Below are 12,586 nucleotides of genomic sequence, written 5' to 3'. Positions count from 1 at the left end.
GCGGGAACGCGAGGAGTGAAGTTGTATGATTTGTTTTATTTCGTCTATGTAGTGTTTCTTCAGGTTTCAATGTGTAATAATGGTGGTTTATTATCTGTTTAATATTAATGTGAAAGTGCACAAATGTGGGAAAATGAAACAAAGCCGCTGGACGTAACTTCTCGGGATCCTCCAAGAAGTCCACTGAAACAATTTTCAGTAAATGACCACCATTTTACTGAGATTATATTTCATCACATATCATTTCATCTCATTTCATTTAATTTCATCCCAGTTGATTAATGTCTCAAATTAATCATCTTCATTTCATTTCATTTCACTCCATATTATCATTTTTCATAAAATTAAAAATAAAAATTAAAATAAGACATGACTTAAAGGCCTTCGCTACCGGGTCATAAGATCCCTTAAAAAAAAATCCATACTTTTTTATGATATAATTTCAAACGTGAAGTTATTACATCCGGCATCCACAAACACACCACCTCACATCTGTGAAAACCTTAGACATCCTTAAATTAAAATCTTGATCCGAGCTATTTTCGTAAACATAAACAAGAATCGTTGTGGAAAGAAGATGTTTACTGAAACTGATGACATCGTATTTTCCTTGTCTACTTTATCCCTCAATAAATAAATAACGAACTACTAAATAATTCTGATACTAACCACTAGAATGACTATGCGTTATTGTTAACACTGAAAACTCGAGAACGGCTGGACTGATTTAGCTAATTTTGGTCTTGAATTATTTGTGGAAGTCCAAAGAAGGTTTAAAAGGTAGATAAATATGAAAATGCTCGAAATTAAATAAAAATAGTTTTCACTTTGATGTGTCCCCCGTCGAACGGATTCCTTTTGTTTGTTTTAAGTTTATTTTATACAAATCTTAAGTCTTTTATTTATCGATTGCGGCACTACGAAGTCTGCCGGGTCAGCTAGTTATTCTTATTTCTTCTATGGGTGTGTTTGTCACTGAACTCCTCCTAAACAGCTGGACCGATTTGAATGATTTTCTTCATATGCGTTTGGGTGGCACCCTTGATGGTTTAGATTTACAAATCAGCCCGGCAGATGGCGCTGCTGTCGGTATCGAAGTTACTTATCTATACTAAAACTAAAAGGCTGGATCGACTTGAATGAATTTTAGCAGGACAACGTCTACCGGGTTCGCTAGTATTATACCTATATAGGTACGTGCATGATTAAAAAAAACAAAAATGTATCGGTACGTTCCGTAAATGTATTATTATTATTAATGTACTATTATTTATTGACGTTTATACTTTATCACTGCTATTTTCAGAATTTCCTTGAACACTTACAAAAAAATAGTGTCAGTCTTCAACGGTTTCCTTTCCAGTGCCGAGTCAAATGAAATTAGTATAGACGAGTCCCGGGATATATTGGAGAACGCGTCCCGAACTAATCTAATTTTCATTAACGATCTGTAGGCACGGCCGGTCCACACCAAACGCTTTAATTGGCCGTCTGTCGAAGCCTTAACGTTTCTGATACCACGAGGGGGCTACTAAATATAATAATCTCCCCTTGTTTCTCCACCCTAATGCCGACAATGTAGTGCTTTGTTCTACGTTAATGAATCAGTTTCAGGGAGGTATTTTAAAGGTGCTACACGCTACTGTTTTCTGAAATCTGTCATTTTTTATAGTGTGGCGGATAGAGCGACCCGAATTCAAACCTCGTGCCAACTTAAATTGGCTGTCATATTTTCGTTTGCATAACGCATATGCATAATGCATTGTGACAAACACTGAGATCCATGAAGCCATGAACATGAGAACTGTTAAGGAAGAGATAAAGTTAACAGGGACTAAGTACAGAACTCGGCTGGAAAACCACCCAAATACCCTAGCTAATGCGCTGATAAAAGTCAGTTACATCAAATGACTGAAACGCCATGATATATACATGGAATCGGTGACAGATGGTTATTCATGAGGGTCTCCTGGTGAGGAGCCTCTTCGACGCGATGGCAAACGCAACGCATCTGTTCATAGTCCAGGGCTGATCGCAGCTAGGCACAAAAAAATAAAAATAACGCATTTATATGTTTACGTAAAGATTTTTTTGTAATATCTATCATATTTTTCAATGAACTTTGATTAAAATGTGCAGAAAATGTCCTGACCGTGAGAGCTATATGAACGATTTTATTGATAGGCATACATAACGTGTTTTGCTTCAAGCTCTCCTTGAACTTCAACCTTGATTAAATCTAAAACTGATGGTAAGGCGTGTTAGCTACCACCACCCTACCTATTTCTGCCGTTCGATAAGAAAGATGGGGCAGCCGTTCTACTATAAAACTGAGACCTTAGATCGAGCTTGAATCTATGGCTTGCATCTCGAACTTGGATGGCGGCATTTACCTTGTCTGTGGTCTAAGATGTCTATGGGCTCCGGTAACCATTTAACACCAGATGGGCTGTCAGCTCGAACGAAGCAATGAACAAAAAACATTATTAGTTTTGAGCACTAAAAAAATTACCTATTTTCCTGTTTTGCTCCGTCTCATCGAAGGCTTTGTCTGAGCGATAAACAATATTAGCATTTATCTATTCCTTTATCCTATGATGGTATTCAGACGTGTAAAATAAATAAAAAAAAAACATTAAAATAATAAAAACAAAAGAACTTAACAATTTAAAATGTTTGACTTGACAACGCTACCTTCATTACGGGATTATCCCACAAATATTAACAACCAAATATCCGACATTTTAATGCTGTTAACCGTAAATAAATGGAGTCTTTATCTGAAGAGAGATTTCGTTAAGTTTCTTTGCGCGATAGCTACTTGCCACGAGCATCCAATATCCATTACTAAGTAAAAGTGTACACACATATAAAACTTCCCGCATAGTCTTGTCTTTTATCGAGGGGTTGCGATCCGTCTATTGTATAGCATTGTGATTGGTTTTCTATTGTTCATTAATAATGAGAACCGTATATTGAAGTCACGGAGAATAATGATATAAAACCTTACCATGTTTGTCCTACGAAGATATAAGTCACATAAATAGAAATAGATATGTTTTGATAATAGTGTTTATTAATTTTTATTTACTCATCATTCAAAATAAATTGCAAATGTGGTAGCTAATGATTTCTGCGAGCTAAAAGAAATTGAACGATATAAAATTCGAATTATTTGCAGTGGTTTAGTTGTGTCACTATCGTTGAGCCTGACAACTACAAATTCATCACGTAGTCCATGTGCTTGGGCAACCCATCTTGCCACATTGTTTAAGTTATTATGATTGACTTACATAATAGAAATACTAGGAACAAGCACAAGCTTCATGTGCCGATGAGTAGCTTACATAAGATACGAAATTCTTTCGGGTGTTTGTCTGTACGTCTGTACAACAAAATCCCACAAGATGTTCAGAACCTACATATACATAGGCTTAAGAAAACTATTAAAGAACGTGTGTGCGATAAAGCTTACTATAAAGTCAATGATTATCTAGAAGATTGCACAAAGTGGGAATGAGTTGCTCACTCCGGGCATTTCAATATTGCAATAATTGTTACGTTATAATACTCTTTCTAAAAATGAATATTTAAAAAAAAAACTAATATTAAAAAAAAAGATATGCCCGCTGAGTTTCTTGCCAGTTCTTCTCAAGACGGAGGCTAGTTTTTGTGAATTGGCAGTAGTTCTTTTTGACGTTCAACAAGTATGTGCTTTCATTTATGTTGAATAAAAAAAAAATTTGATTTGATTTGATTCCAACAATCGGGCTGAAAAAAAAAAACAAATTCATAAAATAAATTTCATTTTTGTGTTCTCGGATTGTTTGTTCTTGCCACGCTTGTAAAACGTTTATTTGCATTTACTTATTTATTCCATCATGAACAAAACAATAGAGATAGACATTTTTGTTTTTTTTTTATATAAATAAAACTCGTATCGAAAAACGAGAATCGCTACGTGACACATCTCCGGGTTGTGCCATTAAGGTTACGCGCCGTCGAAATTCAGCGATAAAAACATCACGAACGCATCCGGGAAGAAAAGCCTGTCCCTACCATAAAATATTTATTTAACGCCCACCGTTATTAAAAACGAGAGAGGACCAATATGGCGTCGGAAGCATCGTTGGTCCGGCAACAGAGAAATGTCACAAGGAATTTCATATACTCAGAGATGAACGTAAAATGCAATCGTAAAACACGCTTCGAGTCACGAGATCACCACCAGACATTTTATGTTCGCAAATCTTACATCTATAAAAACGTTGGTGAAATCAACCGTGTGTGTCTAAGAAGCAACAGTGTTGTAAAGACGCGATCGTAACTTCTATGCATTTCTAGTTTCGTTTATGACTATTTTACTGTTTTCGGGAGCAGGACCACTTTGACCAGTCGCCAGATCACCGTAGATCTTGCACAATAACAATGTTATAAACAGACCACGGTCTTATGAGGACCTTTCAAACCTGATATGAAAAAAACAGGATTCAGGAAAAGCAATGAAAGGAGTACAACACACTTGGTATTATTGTGTACCCGCAACTATCCTACGTATTTTGTAGCATGGGTAGATTCAGATCTGCAGAGTAGCACAGTATTATGACGCTATGCAATTTTCCATCTTATCTCCAAAGCTTAGAGACGACATTTACTTTGCGATTCTATAGGCTCTGATAACCATTTAACACCAAATGGGCGGTGAATTCAACAGCCCATCTAATGCACGTAGAATACGAACATTATTTCTAATGACTTGATATATTCTTCGCTAGGTTTTGTCCATATCGACTAGAAATAGCTTTATTGTTGGATATACAACTGTGCTCATCAGCTGCATTAGAAGTACTTTGAATCATTAGCAATACCTATTACTGACGACTGGTTCGCCGGCATAGTCATTATTATTGCCCTATTGCAAGATTGAGGATCGTGGATTCGATTTCCAAATCGAGAAATTGTCGTTATTGTTATTATACTATAGTTATTAAAAGCAGGTAAATTATAAAAAAGTTTTAATGAATAAAAAAGTAATTTTCGAAAGACACTATATTATTATAAAAAATGAATAGTTGCTTATAGTAGTGTCTACCTCTGAAACCTCATCACAATACGAGCACGTTTCAAGAATAACTGTTTTCGACATCAGGCCCCTAACCAGCTGGATAATAAAAGTTTCTTAAGATGTTGATCGAAACTTTTCGCTATCATACTGGGTACCGACACTATAATCGGAACAATGATGATTGAATCCATATACCAGATTGCGACAGTCTCGTGGGCCAGGTCTAAATATTTTATTAATTACTCCTTTTTTGCCAATACTGCTCGACGCGCAGACCATTTTCAAGAACTGCTTGAGGTTGATATTGGTAAAACGGTACAGCAGAATCAACAAAACCATATCAGGGCGAAATGTTGATGGATAAGCCATTTGGTGGTGATTATGCAAGTTTTTTTTTAAGTTTTTTTTATTGCTTAGATGGGTGGACGAGCTCACAGCCCACCTGGTGTTAAGTGGTTACTGGAGCCCATAGACATTTACAACGTAAATGCGCCATCCACCTTGAGATATAAGTTCTAAGATCTCAGTATAGTTACAACGGCTGCCCTACCCTTCAAACCGAAACGCATTACTGCTTCACGGCAGAAATAGGCAAGGCGGTGGTACCTACCCGTGCAGACTCACAATAGGTCCTACCACCAAGCAGTATTTACGCAAAGTAAGTACTCGCCATTAGCAAAACGAGAACAGCCAAAAACAATACCTATGTCTAATATGCTCTCCCAGACGGTGTCATGCCCGAGGTAAGCAAAAAATCGGGTGACCTCTGAGACTGTAACTTTGTGGTTAGTAACTGCCCAATGTGATACGAAGTCCATCGTCGGAGTCGGTGTCTTTGATTTCAGGCTCACGATTTAAAATCGACCACGAATACTTCACATCAATAAGTACAAAAAAAATTCAGTAAATTTCATTTTAGGATATACATAATGTTCTCATGCATTGCGGAAGTCATTTGCACGTCTAAAGTAATTGACCCCGAGTTTAATTCAAGGCCAGGGTGCATCACTAGACATGAATACAACACCTAAAAAAGTGGCTATTTGAATTTTGGAAAAAACTCAAATTACACTGGTTATCGTATCGACCAGTCCGAAACCTTTGGTTAGCGCAATACTACTGTACCGTAAGAGCCACTCATAATATTATAATATTACGAAACATTAACAAATTGATTAGTAACGATCCGCGTTGCAAACAAAAGCAAAACTCGCATTACGTTGAAGTTGTTAGAAACTATGAACAAAGAGCCTGGAGGGATTAAAGATTTCCAAGGCATAACTTTTCCACTGGAGCGGAGGCCGTGGGTAATAAACCGTGATACTGATATATATTTCTAATAGTTAGGCTTAATCTCTATAAAGAAATAAAGGGGTTAGTAAATGTCTTTTGCTTGGTTTTGGAGGTTTGCTTGGAGGTTTGAGCTTGAGCTAGATGTGTCAACTACATTGTAATGATATCTTTTTTTATGATAGAAGGATAACTGGCGACCCGGAGAACTTTCCAGTTTCACCAGGACAGGTGGGCGAGCAAAGGCTCAGCCAGGAGGGGTGGGATTAACTAACAGCTGCCTAAGCGCCTCCTAAGAAGACCTAACAGCTCAAGAGCAGCTGCTTCGCGAATTAATCTACTACCGGATCGGAATCGCGACCCACTGAGAAGATCCGGCGAGAAACTCAACGGGCTGGGTTAGGTTACGGGTTAGGTTGGATGTGGAACTCATCGCCGAGTTCGATGAGTACGGTTACCGGGGTCCCTAAGTCTGTTCCAAGCGTTAAGAGCTGAAGGCGTCTCTTGCAAGAGTTATTGGACCTGATCCGATCTTTAAGGATGTGGAAATGATATTTATTCCACCTTCCAAACACAAGCGAAGCAATACCAAGCAGGAATTGTAAGAAATTTGAATTTCTACTACTTCTGGATTATGTTAAGGGAAGGCATAGTGATACCAGCACGAAATTAATGGACAATATGCGTGATCAATGTTCATTTTTTCGTGTAGTTATTTTGATAATACTTTCGACAATTTCCATTTTCAATTAGATAATGAGAAATTCTAAAATAAACACAAAAAATATGATTAACGTTCCAGAAAATAGTAACAAAATTAATACATTAAAATAGCAATATAAAAATGTTCTTTCGCAAAACGTGACCAAGAAATTTTGAACGTCATACATCTATCAATCACCTTTATTGAAGGCCTGCAGCAGTTTCACGAGAAAATCTATTCACAGATTGCCTACTTAACGTCGGGATGGGCATCATAAATAATATCACATTATAACAACGAGGAAACGCTATTATGTATTCTGTACACTTGTATGGAAAGTTCTGGAAGTATGGAAGCCTTTAGCAGAAGTGACTTCAATTCCGTTTGAGATTAATAATAATTCAAATACCTAACTCATTTTAGTTAAATACAGATTTTCCAAACCTAATCATAAAAACAATGCAAAACGAAGTGTTTTGAATTAATTTTTATTGCCCTTGTAGGCAGCGATTCATACAGCCCACCTGATGGTGAGTGGTTACCGTCACCCATGGACGTCAGCAATGCAAAGGGCAGAGATAAATCGCTGCTAACCGTTTAGAAAAAAAAAAGATAAAAAAATAAAATAAAATATAAACTTTGGAAATAAAAATATTAAGGTAATAACGATCAATCATGCGAATGTAATGAAGTTCTATTTATGTACTAGCGTTCCGATCGAAGCTTCGCATGCGTGGATTACACTTTACATGACGTGAGCAGAGACCCGTCCTCAGGTGTGCTATGAAAGTTAGCCTATATTCATTACTAGGTTTCAAACTATTTCCATAACGAATTACGTCAAAGTCAGCTCAGTAGTTTGGGTATGAAAACGTAAGAGACAGGCAGAGGTACGCTCGTATTGATAATGTTATTTGCTATGTAACTTTTAACACGATTTTTGAAGTCGTCGTGGCCTGAAGGATAAAACGTCCGGTGCATTCGTATGTAGTATTCGATGCACCGGTGATCGAATCCCGCAGGCGTGTACCAATTTTTCTAATGAAATACGTACTCAGCAAATGTTCACGATTGACTTCCACGGTGAAGGAATAACATCGTGTAATAAAAATCAAACCCGCAAAATTATAACTTGCGTAATCACTGGTGGTACGACCTCTTGGGAGTCCGCACGGGTAGGTACCACCACCCCGCCTATTTCCGCCGTGAAACAGTAATGCGTTTCGGTTCGAAGGGTGAGGTAGCCGTTGTAACTATACTGAGACCTTAGAACTTATATCCCGAGGTGGGTGGAGCATTTACGTTGTAGATGTCTATGGGCTCTAGTAACCACTTAACATCAGGTGGGCTGTGAGCTCGTCCATCCAACTAAGCAATAAAAAAAAAATAAAAAATATAACATCGAACCGTATAAAGAAATTTTCAGACAGAGAAAAGAAACCCAAAAAACGCTGCATATGTTTTATTAATAGTTTCTGGTTTTGATACGTTTCTTCAATGTTCAAACATACTGGATTCTACTGCTTTATTATGTACAAGCGGCCCGCTCCATTGGATCTTTAACAAAAATTTCAACGATAATTGACGTTTTATTTTTAAAAATAAAAGAACACTTATAGCGGCATAAGTATAATAGTTACACATATGATGTCGCAACACTTTTTATTAATAATAATGTGTTCTACAAAGTCGTAGTATAATATTTTATTCTATCAGCAATAGTTCTCGCAGGGCACGCGATACAAAAAAGATTATAGCCTATATCACTCGGGAATAGTGTAGCTTCCAAACAGTGAATGAATTTTTCAAATCGGTTCATTAGTTTCGGAGTCTATTCAATACAAACAAACAAACAAACAAATCTTTCCTCTTTATAATATTAGTATAGACTATACAAAAACATTTTTTCACTACTTTAGTACGCAGAATTTTCTAGAAGAGAAAGCCGCGGGAAATACCTTGCGAAAAACAAATGGAAGCTAGGATAATAAAAAAAACATTGCAAGCTATTTGTTATCACCACGCGGCTACATTATGTCGGCTTCGAGCGGGAAGTCGGAGCTAACGGAAATATTACCGCCATCAAACCGGTCTGGCTTTTGTAGAAATTAATTACAAGGGAACAGCGAAAACTCGGTACCCCAAATAGAAGAAACCGCGATGCACAATTCGGTAAACGAAAACAGCTGACAGCAAATTCTGAAATAAGCCAAAAACCTAGTTGAATTATGATGAAGATCACGACTAATCAGACAACAGTGCGTCGATACTTAAAATTTCTTCACATTTAAATAATTAAGTTACATCCGTGACTTTGAAAACTGTAAAGTATTCGAAACGACGGAAGTGTAATGAAAATAAAAACGCCAGATCAAATCGTAAAAGACTACGACGCGCGAAAAAAAAAAAAAACCTCTTTTCATTTTTATCCAAATGTTGCCATAGTAAACTAATTACAATGAAGTAGGAAACCTATGGAAATGAAACGTCAACCAAAATTTCGTGCCACTGTGACGTCATCTGGCCACAAAACATGGCGGCTTTAGTGCTGTACAAATGATTTCAATGTTATCAGGTTTTATCGATAAACGTTCTTGGCTCATTTTATTTTAAATATTGTTGAGTATTATTTATTTGTAGAATTTATACTTTAATGGGAAGTAAGTAGGTATATTGTTATGTGCAAATATGATATGATTTAGATGGGTGAAATCTAAGACAAGTTCGTCCTTCGAATTTGCCAAGTAAACGATATGATGATTTTTAAAAGTTGCTACACTGATTTTATAAAGTTGTCGTTTGTCGCAAAACATAAAGATATGGCGTAGTTCAAAGCCATCAGCCCATTTCTAGCATGCTAAATGTTATCGTATTTTGAGTACGTGTTTTTCTTAGACTATTACAATCTATTTTAATTGTTTTGCTGACTCTAAAGTCCGTAACATACTACCGCAGCGCACCCCAAGGAAGGTGCGCCGCACCATTTGAATCACTTTCGCTTGAGAGTGATTCAAATTTTAAACTTATCAAGGGACCGCGTAAAAAAAAAAACACCTACAGATAATTTATTCATTAATTACAAACGTCATTCCTTGTGACTTCCTCTCTAAAATCACTTAATTATTAAATATTTAACAAATTTACAATAGTGTTTTACTCACTGCGGAATAAAACTATTTTATTTAAATAGTTCCGAAGAGATTTTGTCGGTAGCCTTTTTCCCGAAATATCTAAACAGAATGTCTAAATATGTTTTGATGACATATTTTAAAGTGGTATTTATGATTAGTGTCATGATCAATAGATTCCGACCGAAAAATGGATTTTTCGGATGAGGGCTCCATAATGAATTTAAATACATATAGATAATAGTTTTAGGACATCAACTTTCTTGAGATCCTATAAAATACGTTTTAATTATTATTTTTGTATGTTTTAAGCATGATAAATTATGAAATTTTATATAATCAATCATATTAAATCGATATCATAGTCAATAAATAATGTACAACCCAAAACAGACGGCCGAACTGACGTGACAATGACATTTGGCGCGCTAAACATGGCGGATTTTCGGCCTCATTAGACGGAGACGGAGATATTTACGTATATTCATGTTTCATTTTATGTACGCACTGAAATACTGTTATATTGTTTTCCTGCGAGTTAAAGTGGTGAGTAAGAACGAGATAGATATATGTTTATGTATGTGCCTTCAAAATGGGTGATATTTATATAAGCAATTGTACGTATAGAACAATATGTCGTGTCCCTACTATATAGGTCTATGACTAATTAAAACATTTGACTATTCTCAAATGTCAAAAGCGCAAAGGGTTTCATCGTGACTCTGTGACAGAAGTTCATAGCAAACACAGACGGACTCGATTTAGATTTAACTTTTTCGGTTCCTTTAAATGACCTGTAAAATTTGAGCTCTGAACATCTGCGACAAAAGGCGACGTTATATTTTCCTGTTCTTCCGCATCATTATGGAAATCAGTCGGAAACGGGAGTGAAATCGGAACGATTCTTTTTCGTTTCGGTCCATTTAAAACGTAAAAACGTACTTCCTTGTTTCTAGGTCGCAGTTTGAATATAGAAATGTAGTGTAGTCATAAAAGTCACGTTTTTTCCTTTTTCTAAATATTAATAATATAATAATAAACTAATAGAACATTCGTTCCGTGAAATTTGCGTGATTAGTTGCGTGTATTTAAGGACAAAATAGGAAAAGAAAGAAAAAACGCACCTTAACTTTAATCGTTAATAATTTTTTGTTCTATAACTGACTTGCTGTTGCTTGACATTGTATTAACATTTCTTCTTTTCGATATGACATGAAATTTTTAGACATTTTTATTAATATTTCAACAAATAGTACATACTGTTTTTTTTTATTATTATTATTATTGTATTCCATTTTCGAGCCGATGAATTGCCAATGCTATGTACGCCATTGTTGGTCACATGCATCAGGCCATAAATTAAATAGTTTAAATTTATTTTCAATGTTAGATGTTTGTGATGTGGCAGTACTTATTTAAATAAAAAAACAAAATGTGTGCAATTCACACGTGGTAGAAGTGAAACCTTCCAAAATTAAAATACAAATATCCTAAACGTCTTAAGTATATGTAAAATTTTGTCATTAGTAAATAATTGTAAGGTAGCGCCCTCTGTGAATTGATATTTTAATTTCACGTATAATCCTAAATTAAAATTCACTACAAGAGCTTTCATACACACGTTAGTATTAAAAAATCTCACAGATGGCGCTGTATTAAATAGTCTGTATATTTCTGTCTCATTCTTTGCTGGCTTCATCCTACACATTTTTGTATTTGTGTCTCTTACCTGTCGTTTTTTCCGTTGCATCCGGTTTGAAATCACAACGATTCTAAAGAAGTTTTCACTTCAATAAAGAAATAACAATGTAAGTCGAGTAAACAACATACTGTAAAATGTTAAATTAACTACGATTTGGACGAACATATTTCACGTTAGTCGTGATCGCTCGATTACCCCAATTTAAACTCAGTTAACGTGTCGTAAATTCTATTCGTAATGTCTAAACGTCTGCCGTGACGAAGAGCGCAATTGTTCACGGAAAATTTTTCACAAAAACTGTACTGTAACGCTTCAATATACACTTGAACACACATGTAATGTAATAGGTACCGCAGATAGATTATATTAAACAATTAAATTCTAATAACCACGACATTTCATACGAGTGAATACAAATTCTATAAAATTAATCGACTGCTAAGACCTCATCATATTCGAAATGCAAATCATCATCATGGTTCCAAGCCGGTTTCGACCACGGCGACTAAATTTTTCAGTTTAATAACTTAATAGCTAATGTCCGCGCCTCTCATGCGCTCTAATATGGCTATGGTAGCCTATCTTGTTCTTAAAGGTGCTCAAACAGAAGCTACACGTAAGAACACCACCCACGAAGTTGTAAAAAAAAACAATGAAATGCAAAACAAAGAGCACAGAACACCATTGTCTATGCTAAA

The 12,586-nt window shown here is 35.9% G+C and overlaps 1 protein-coding gene across 1 annotated transcript in view; it reads right to left on the bottom strand.

Moving 5' to 3' along the window:
• Nucleotides 1-12,091, bottom strand: part of LOC101747185 (uncharacterized) — a 61,078-nt gene extending 48,987 nt beyond the window's left edge. Inside the window, exon 1 of the mRNA XM_062668815.1 lies at nt 11,916-12,091. The gene's annotated coding sequence lies outside the window, so the exon portion shown is untranslated. The remainder of the gene's footprint in view (nt 1-11,915) is intronic.
• Nucleotides 12,092-12,586: the final 495 nt, after the last annotated feature.

The sequence above is a fragment of the Bombyx mori genome, chromosome 5 (assembly GCF_030269925.1).
Source record: "Bombyx mori chromosome 5, ASM3026992v2".
NCBI lineage: Eukaryota > Metazoa > Arthropoda > Insecta > Lepidoptera > Bombycidae > Bombyx > Bombyx mori.
This window is presented reverse-complemented; position numbering and strand designations above follow the sequence as displayed.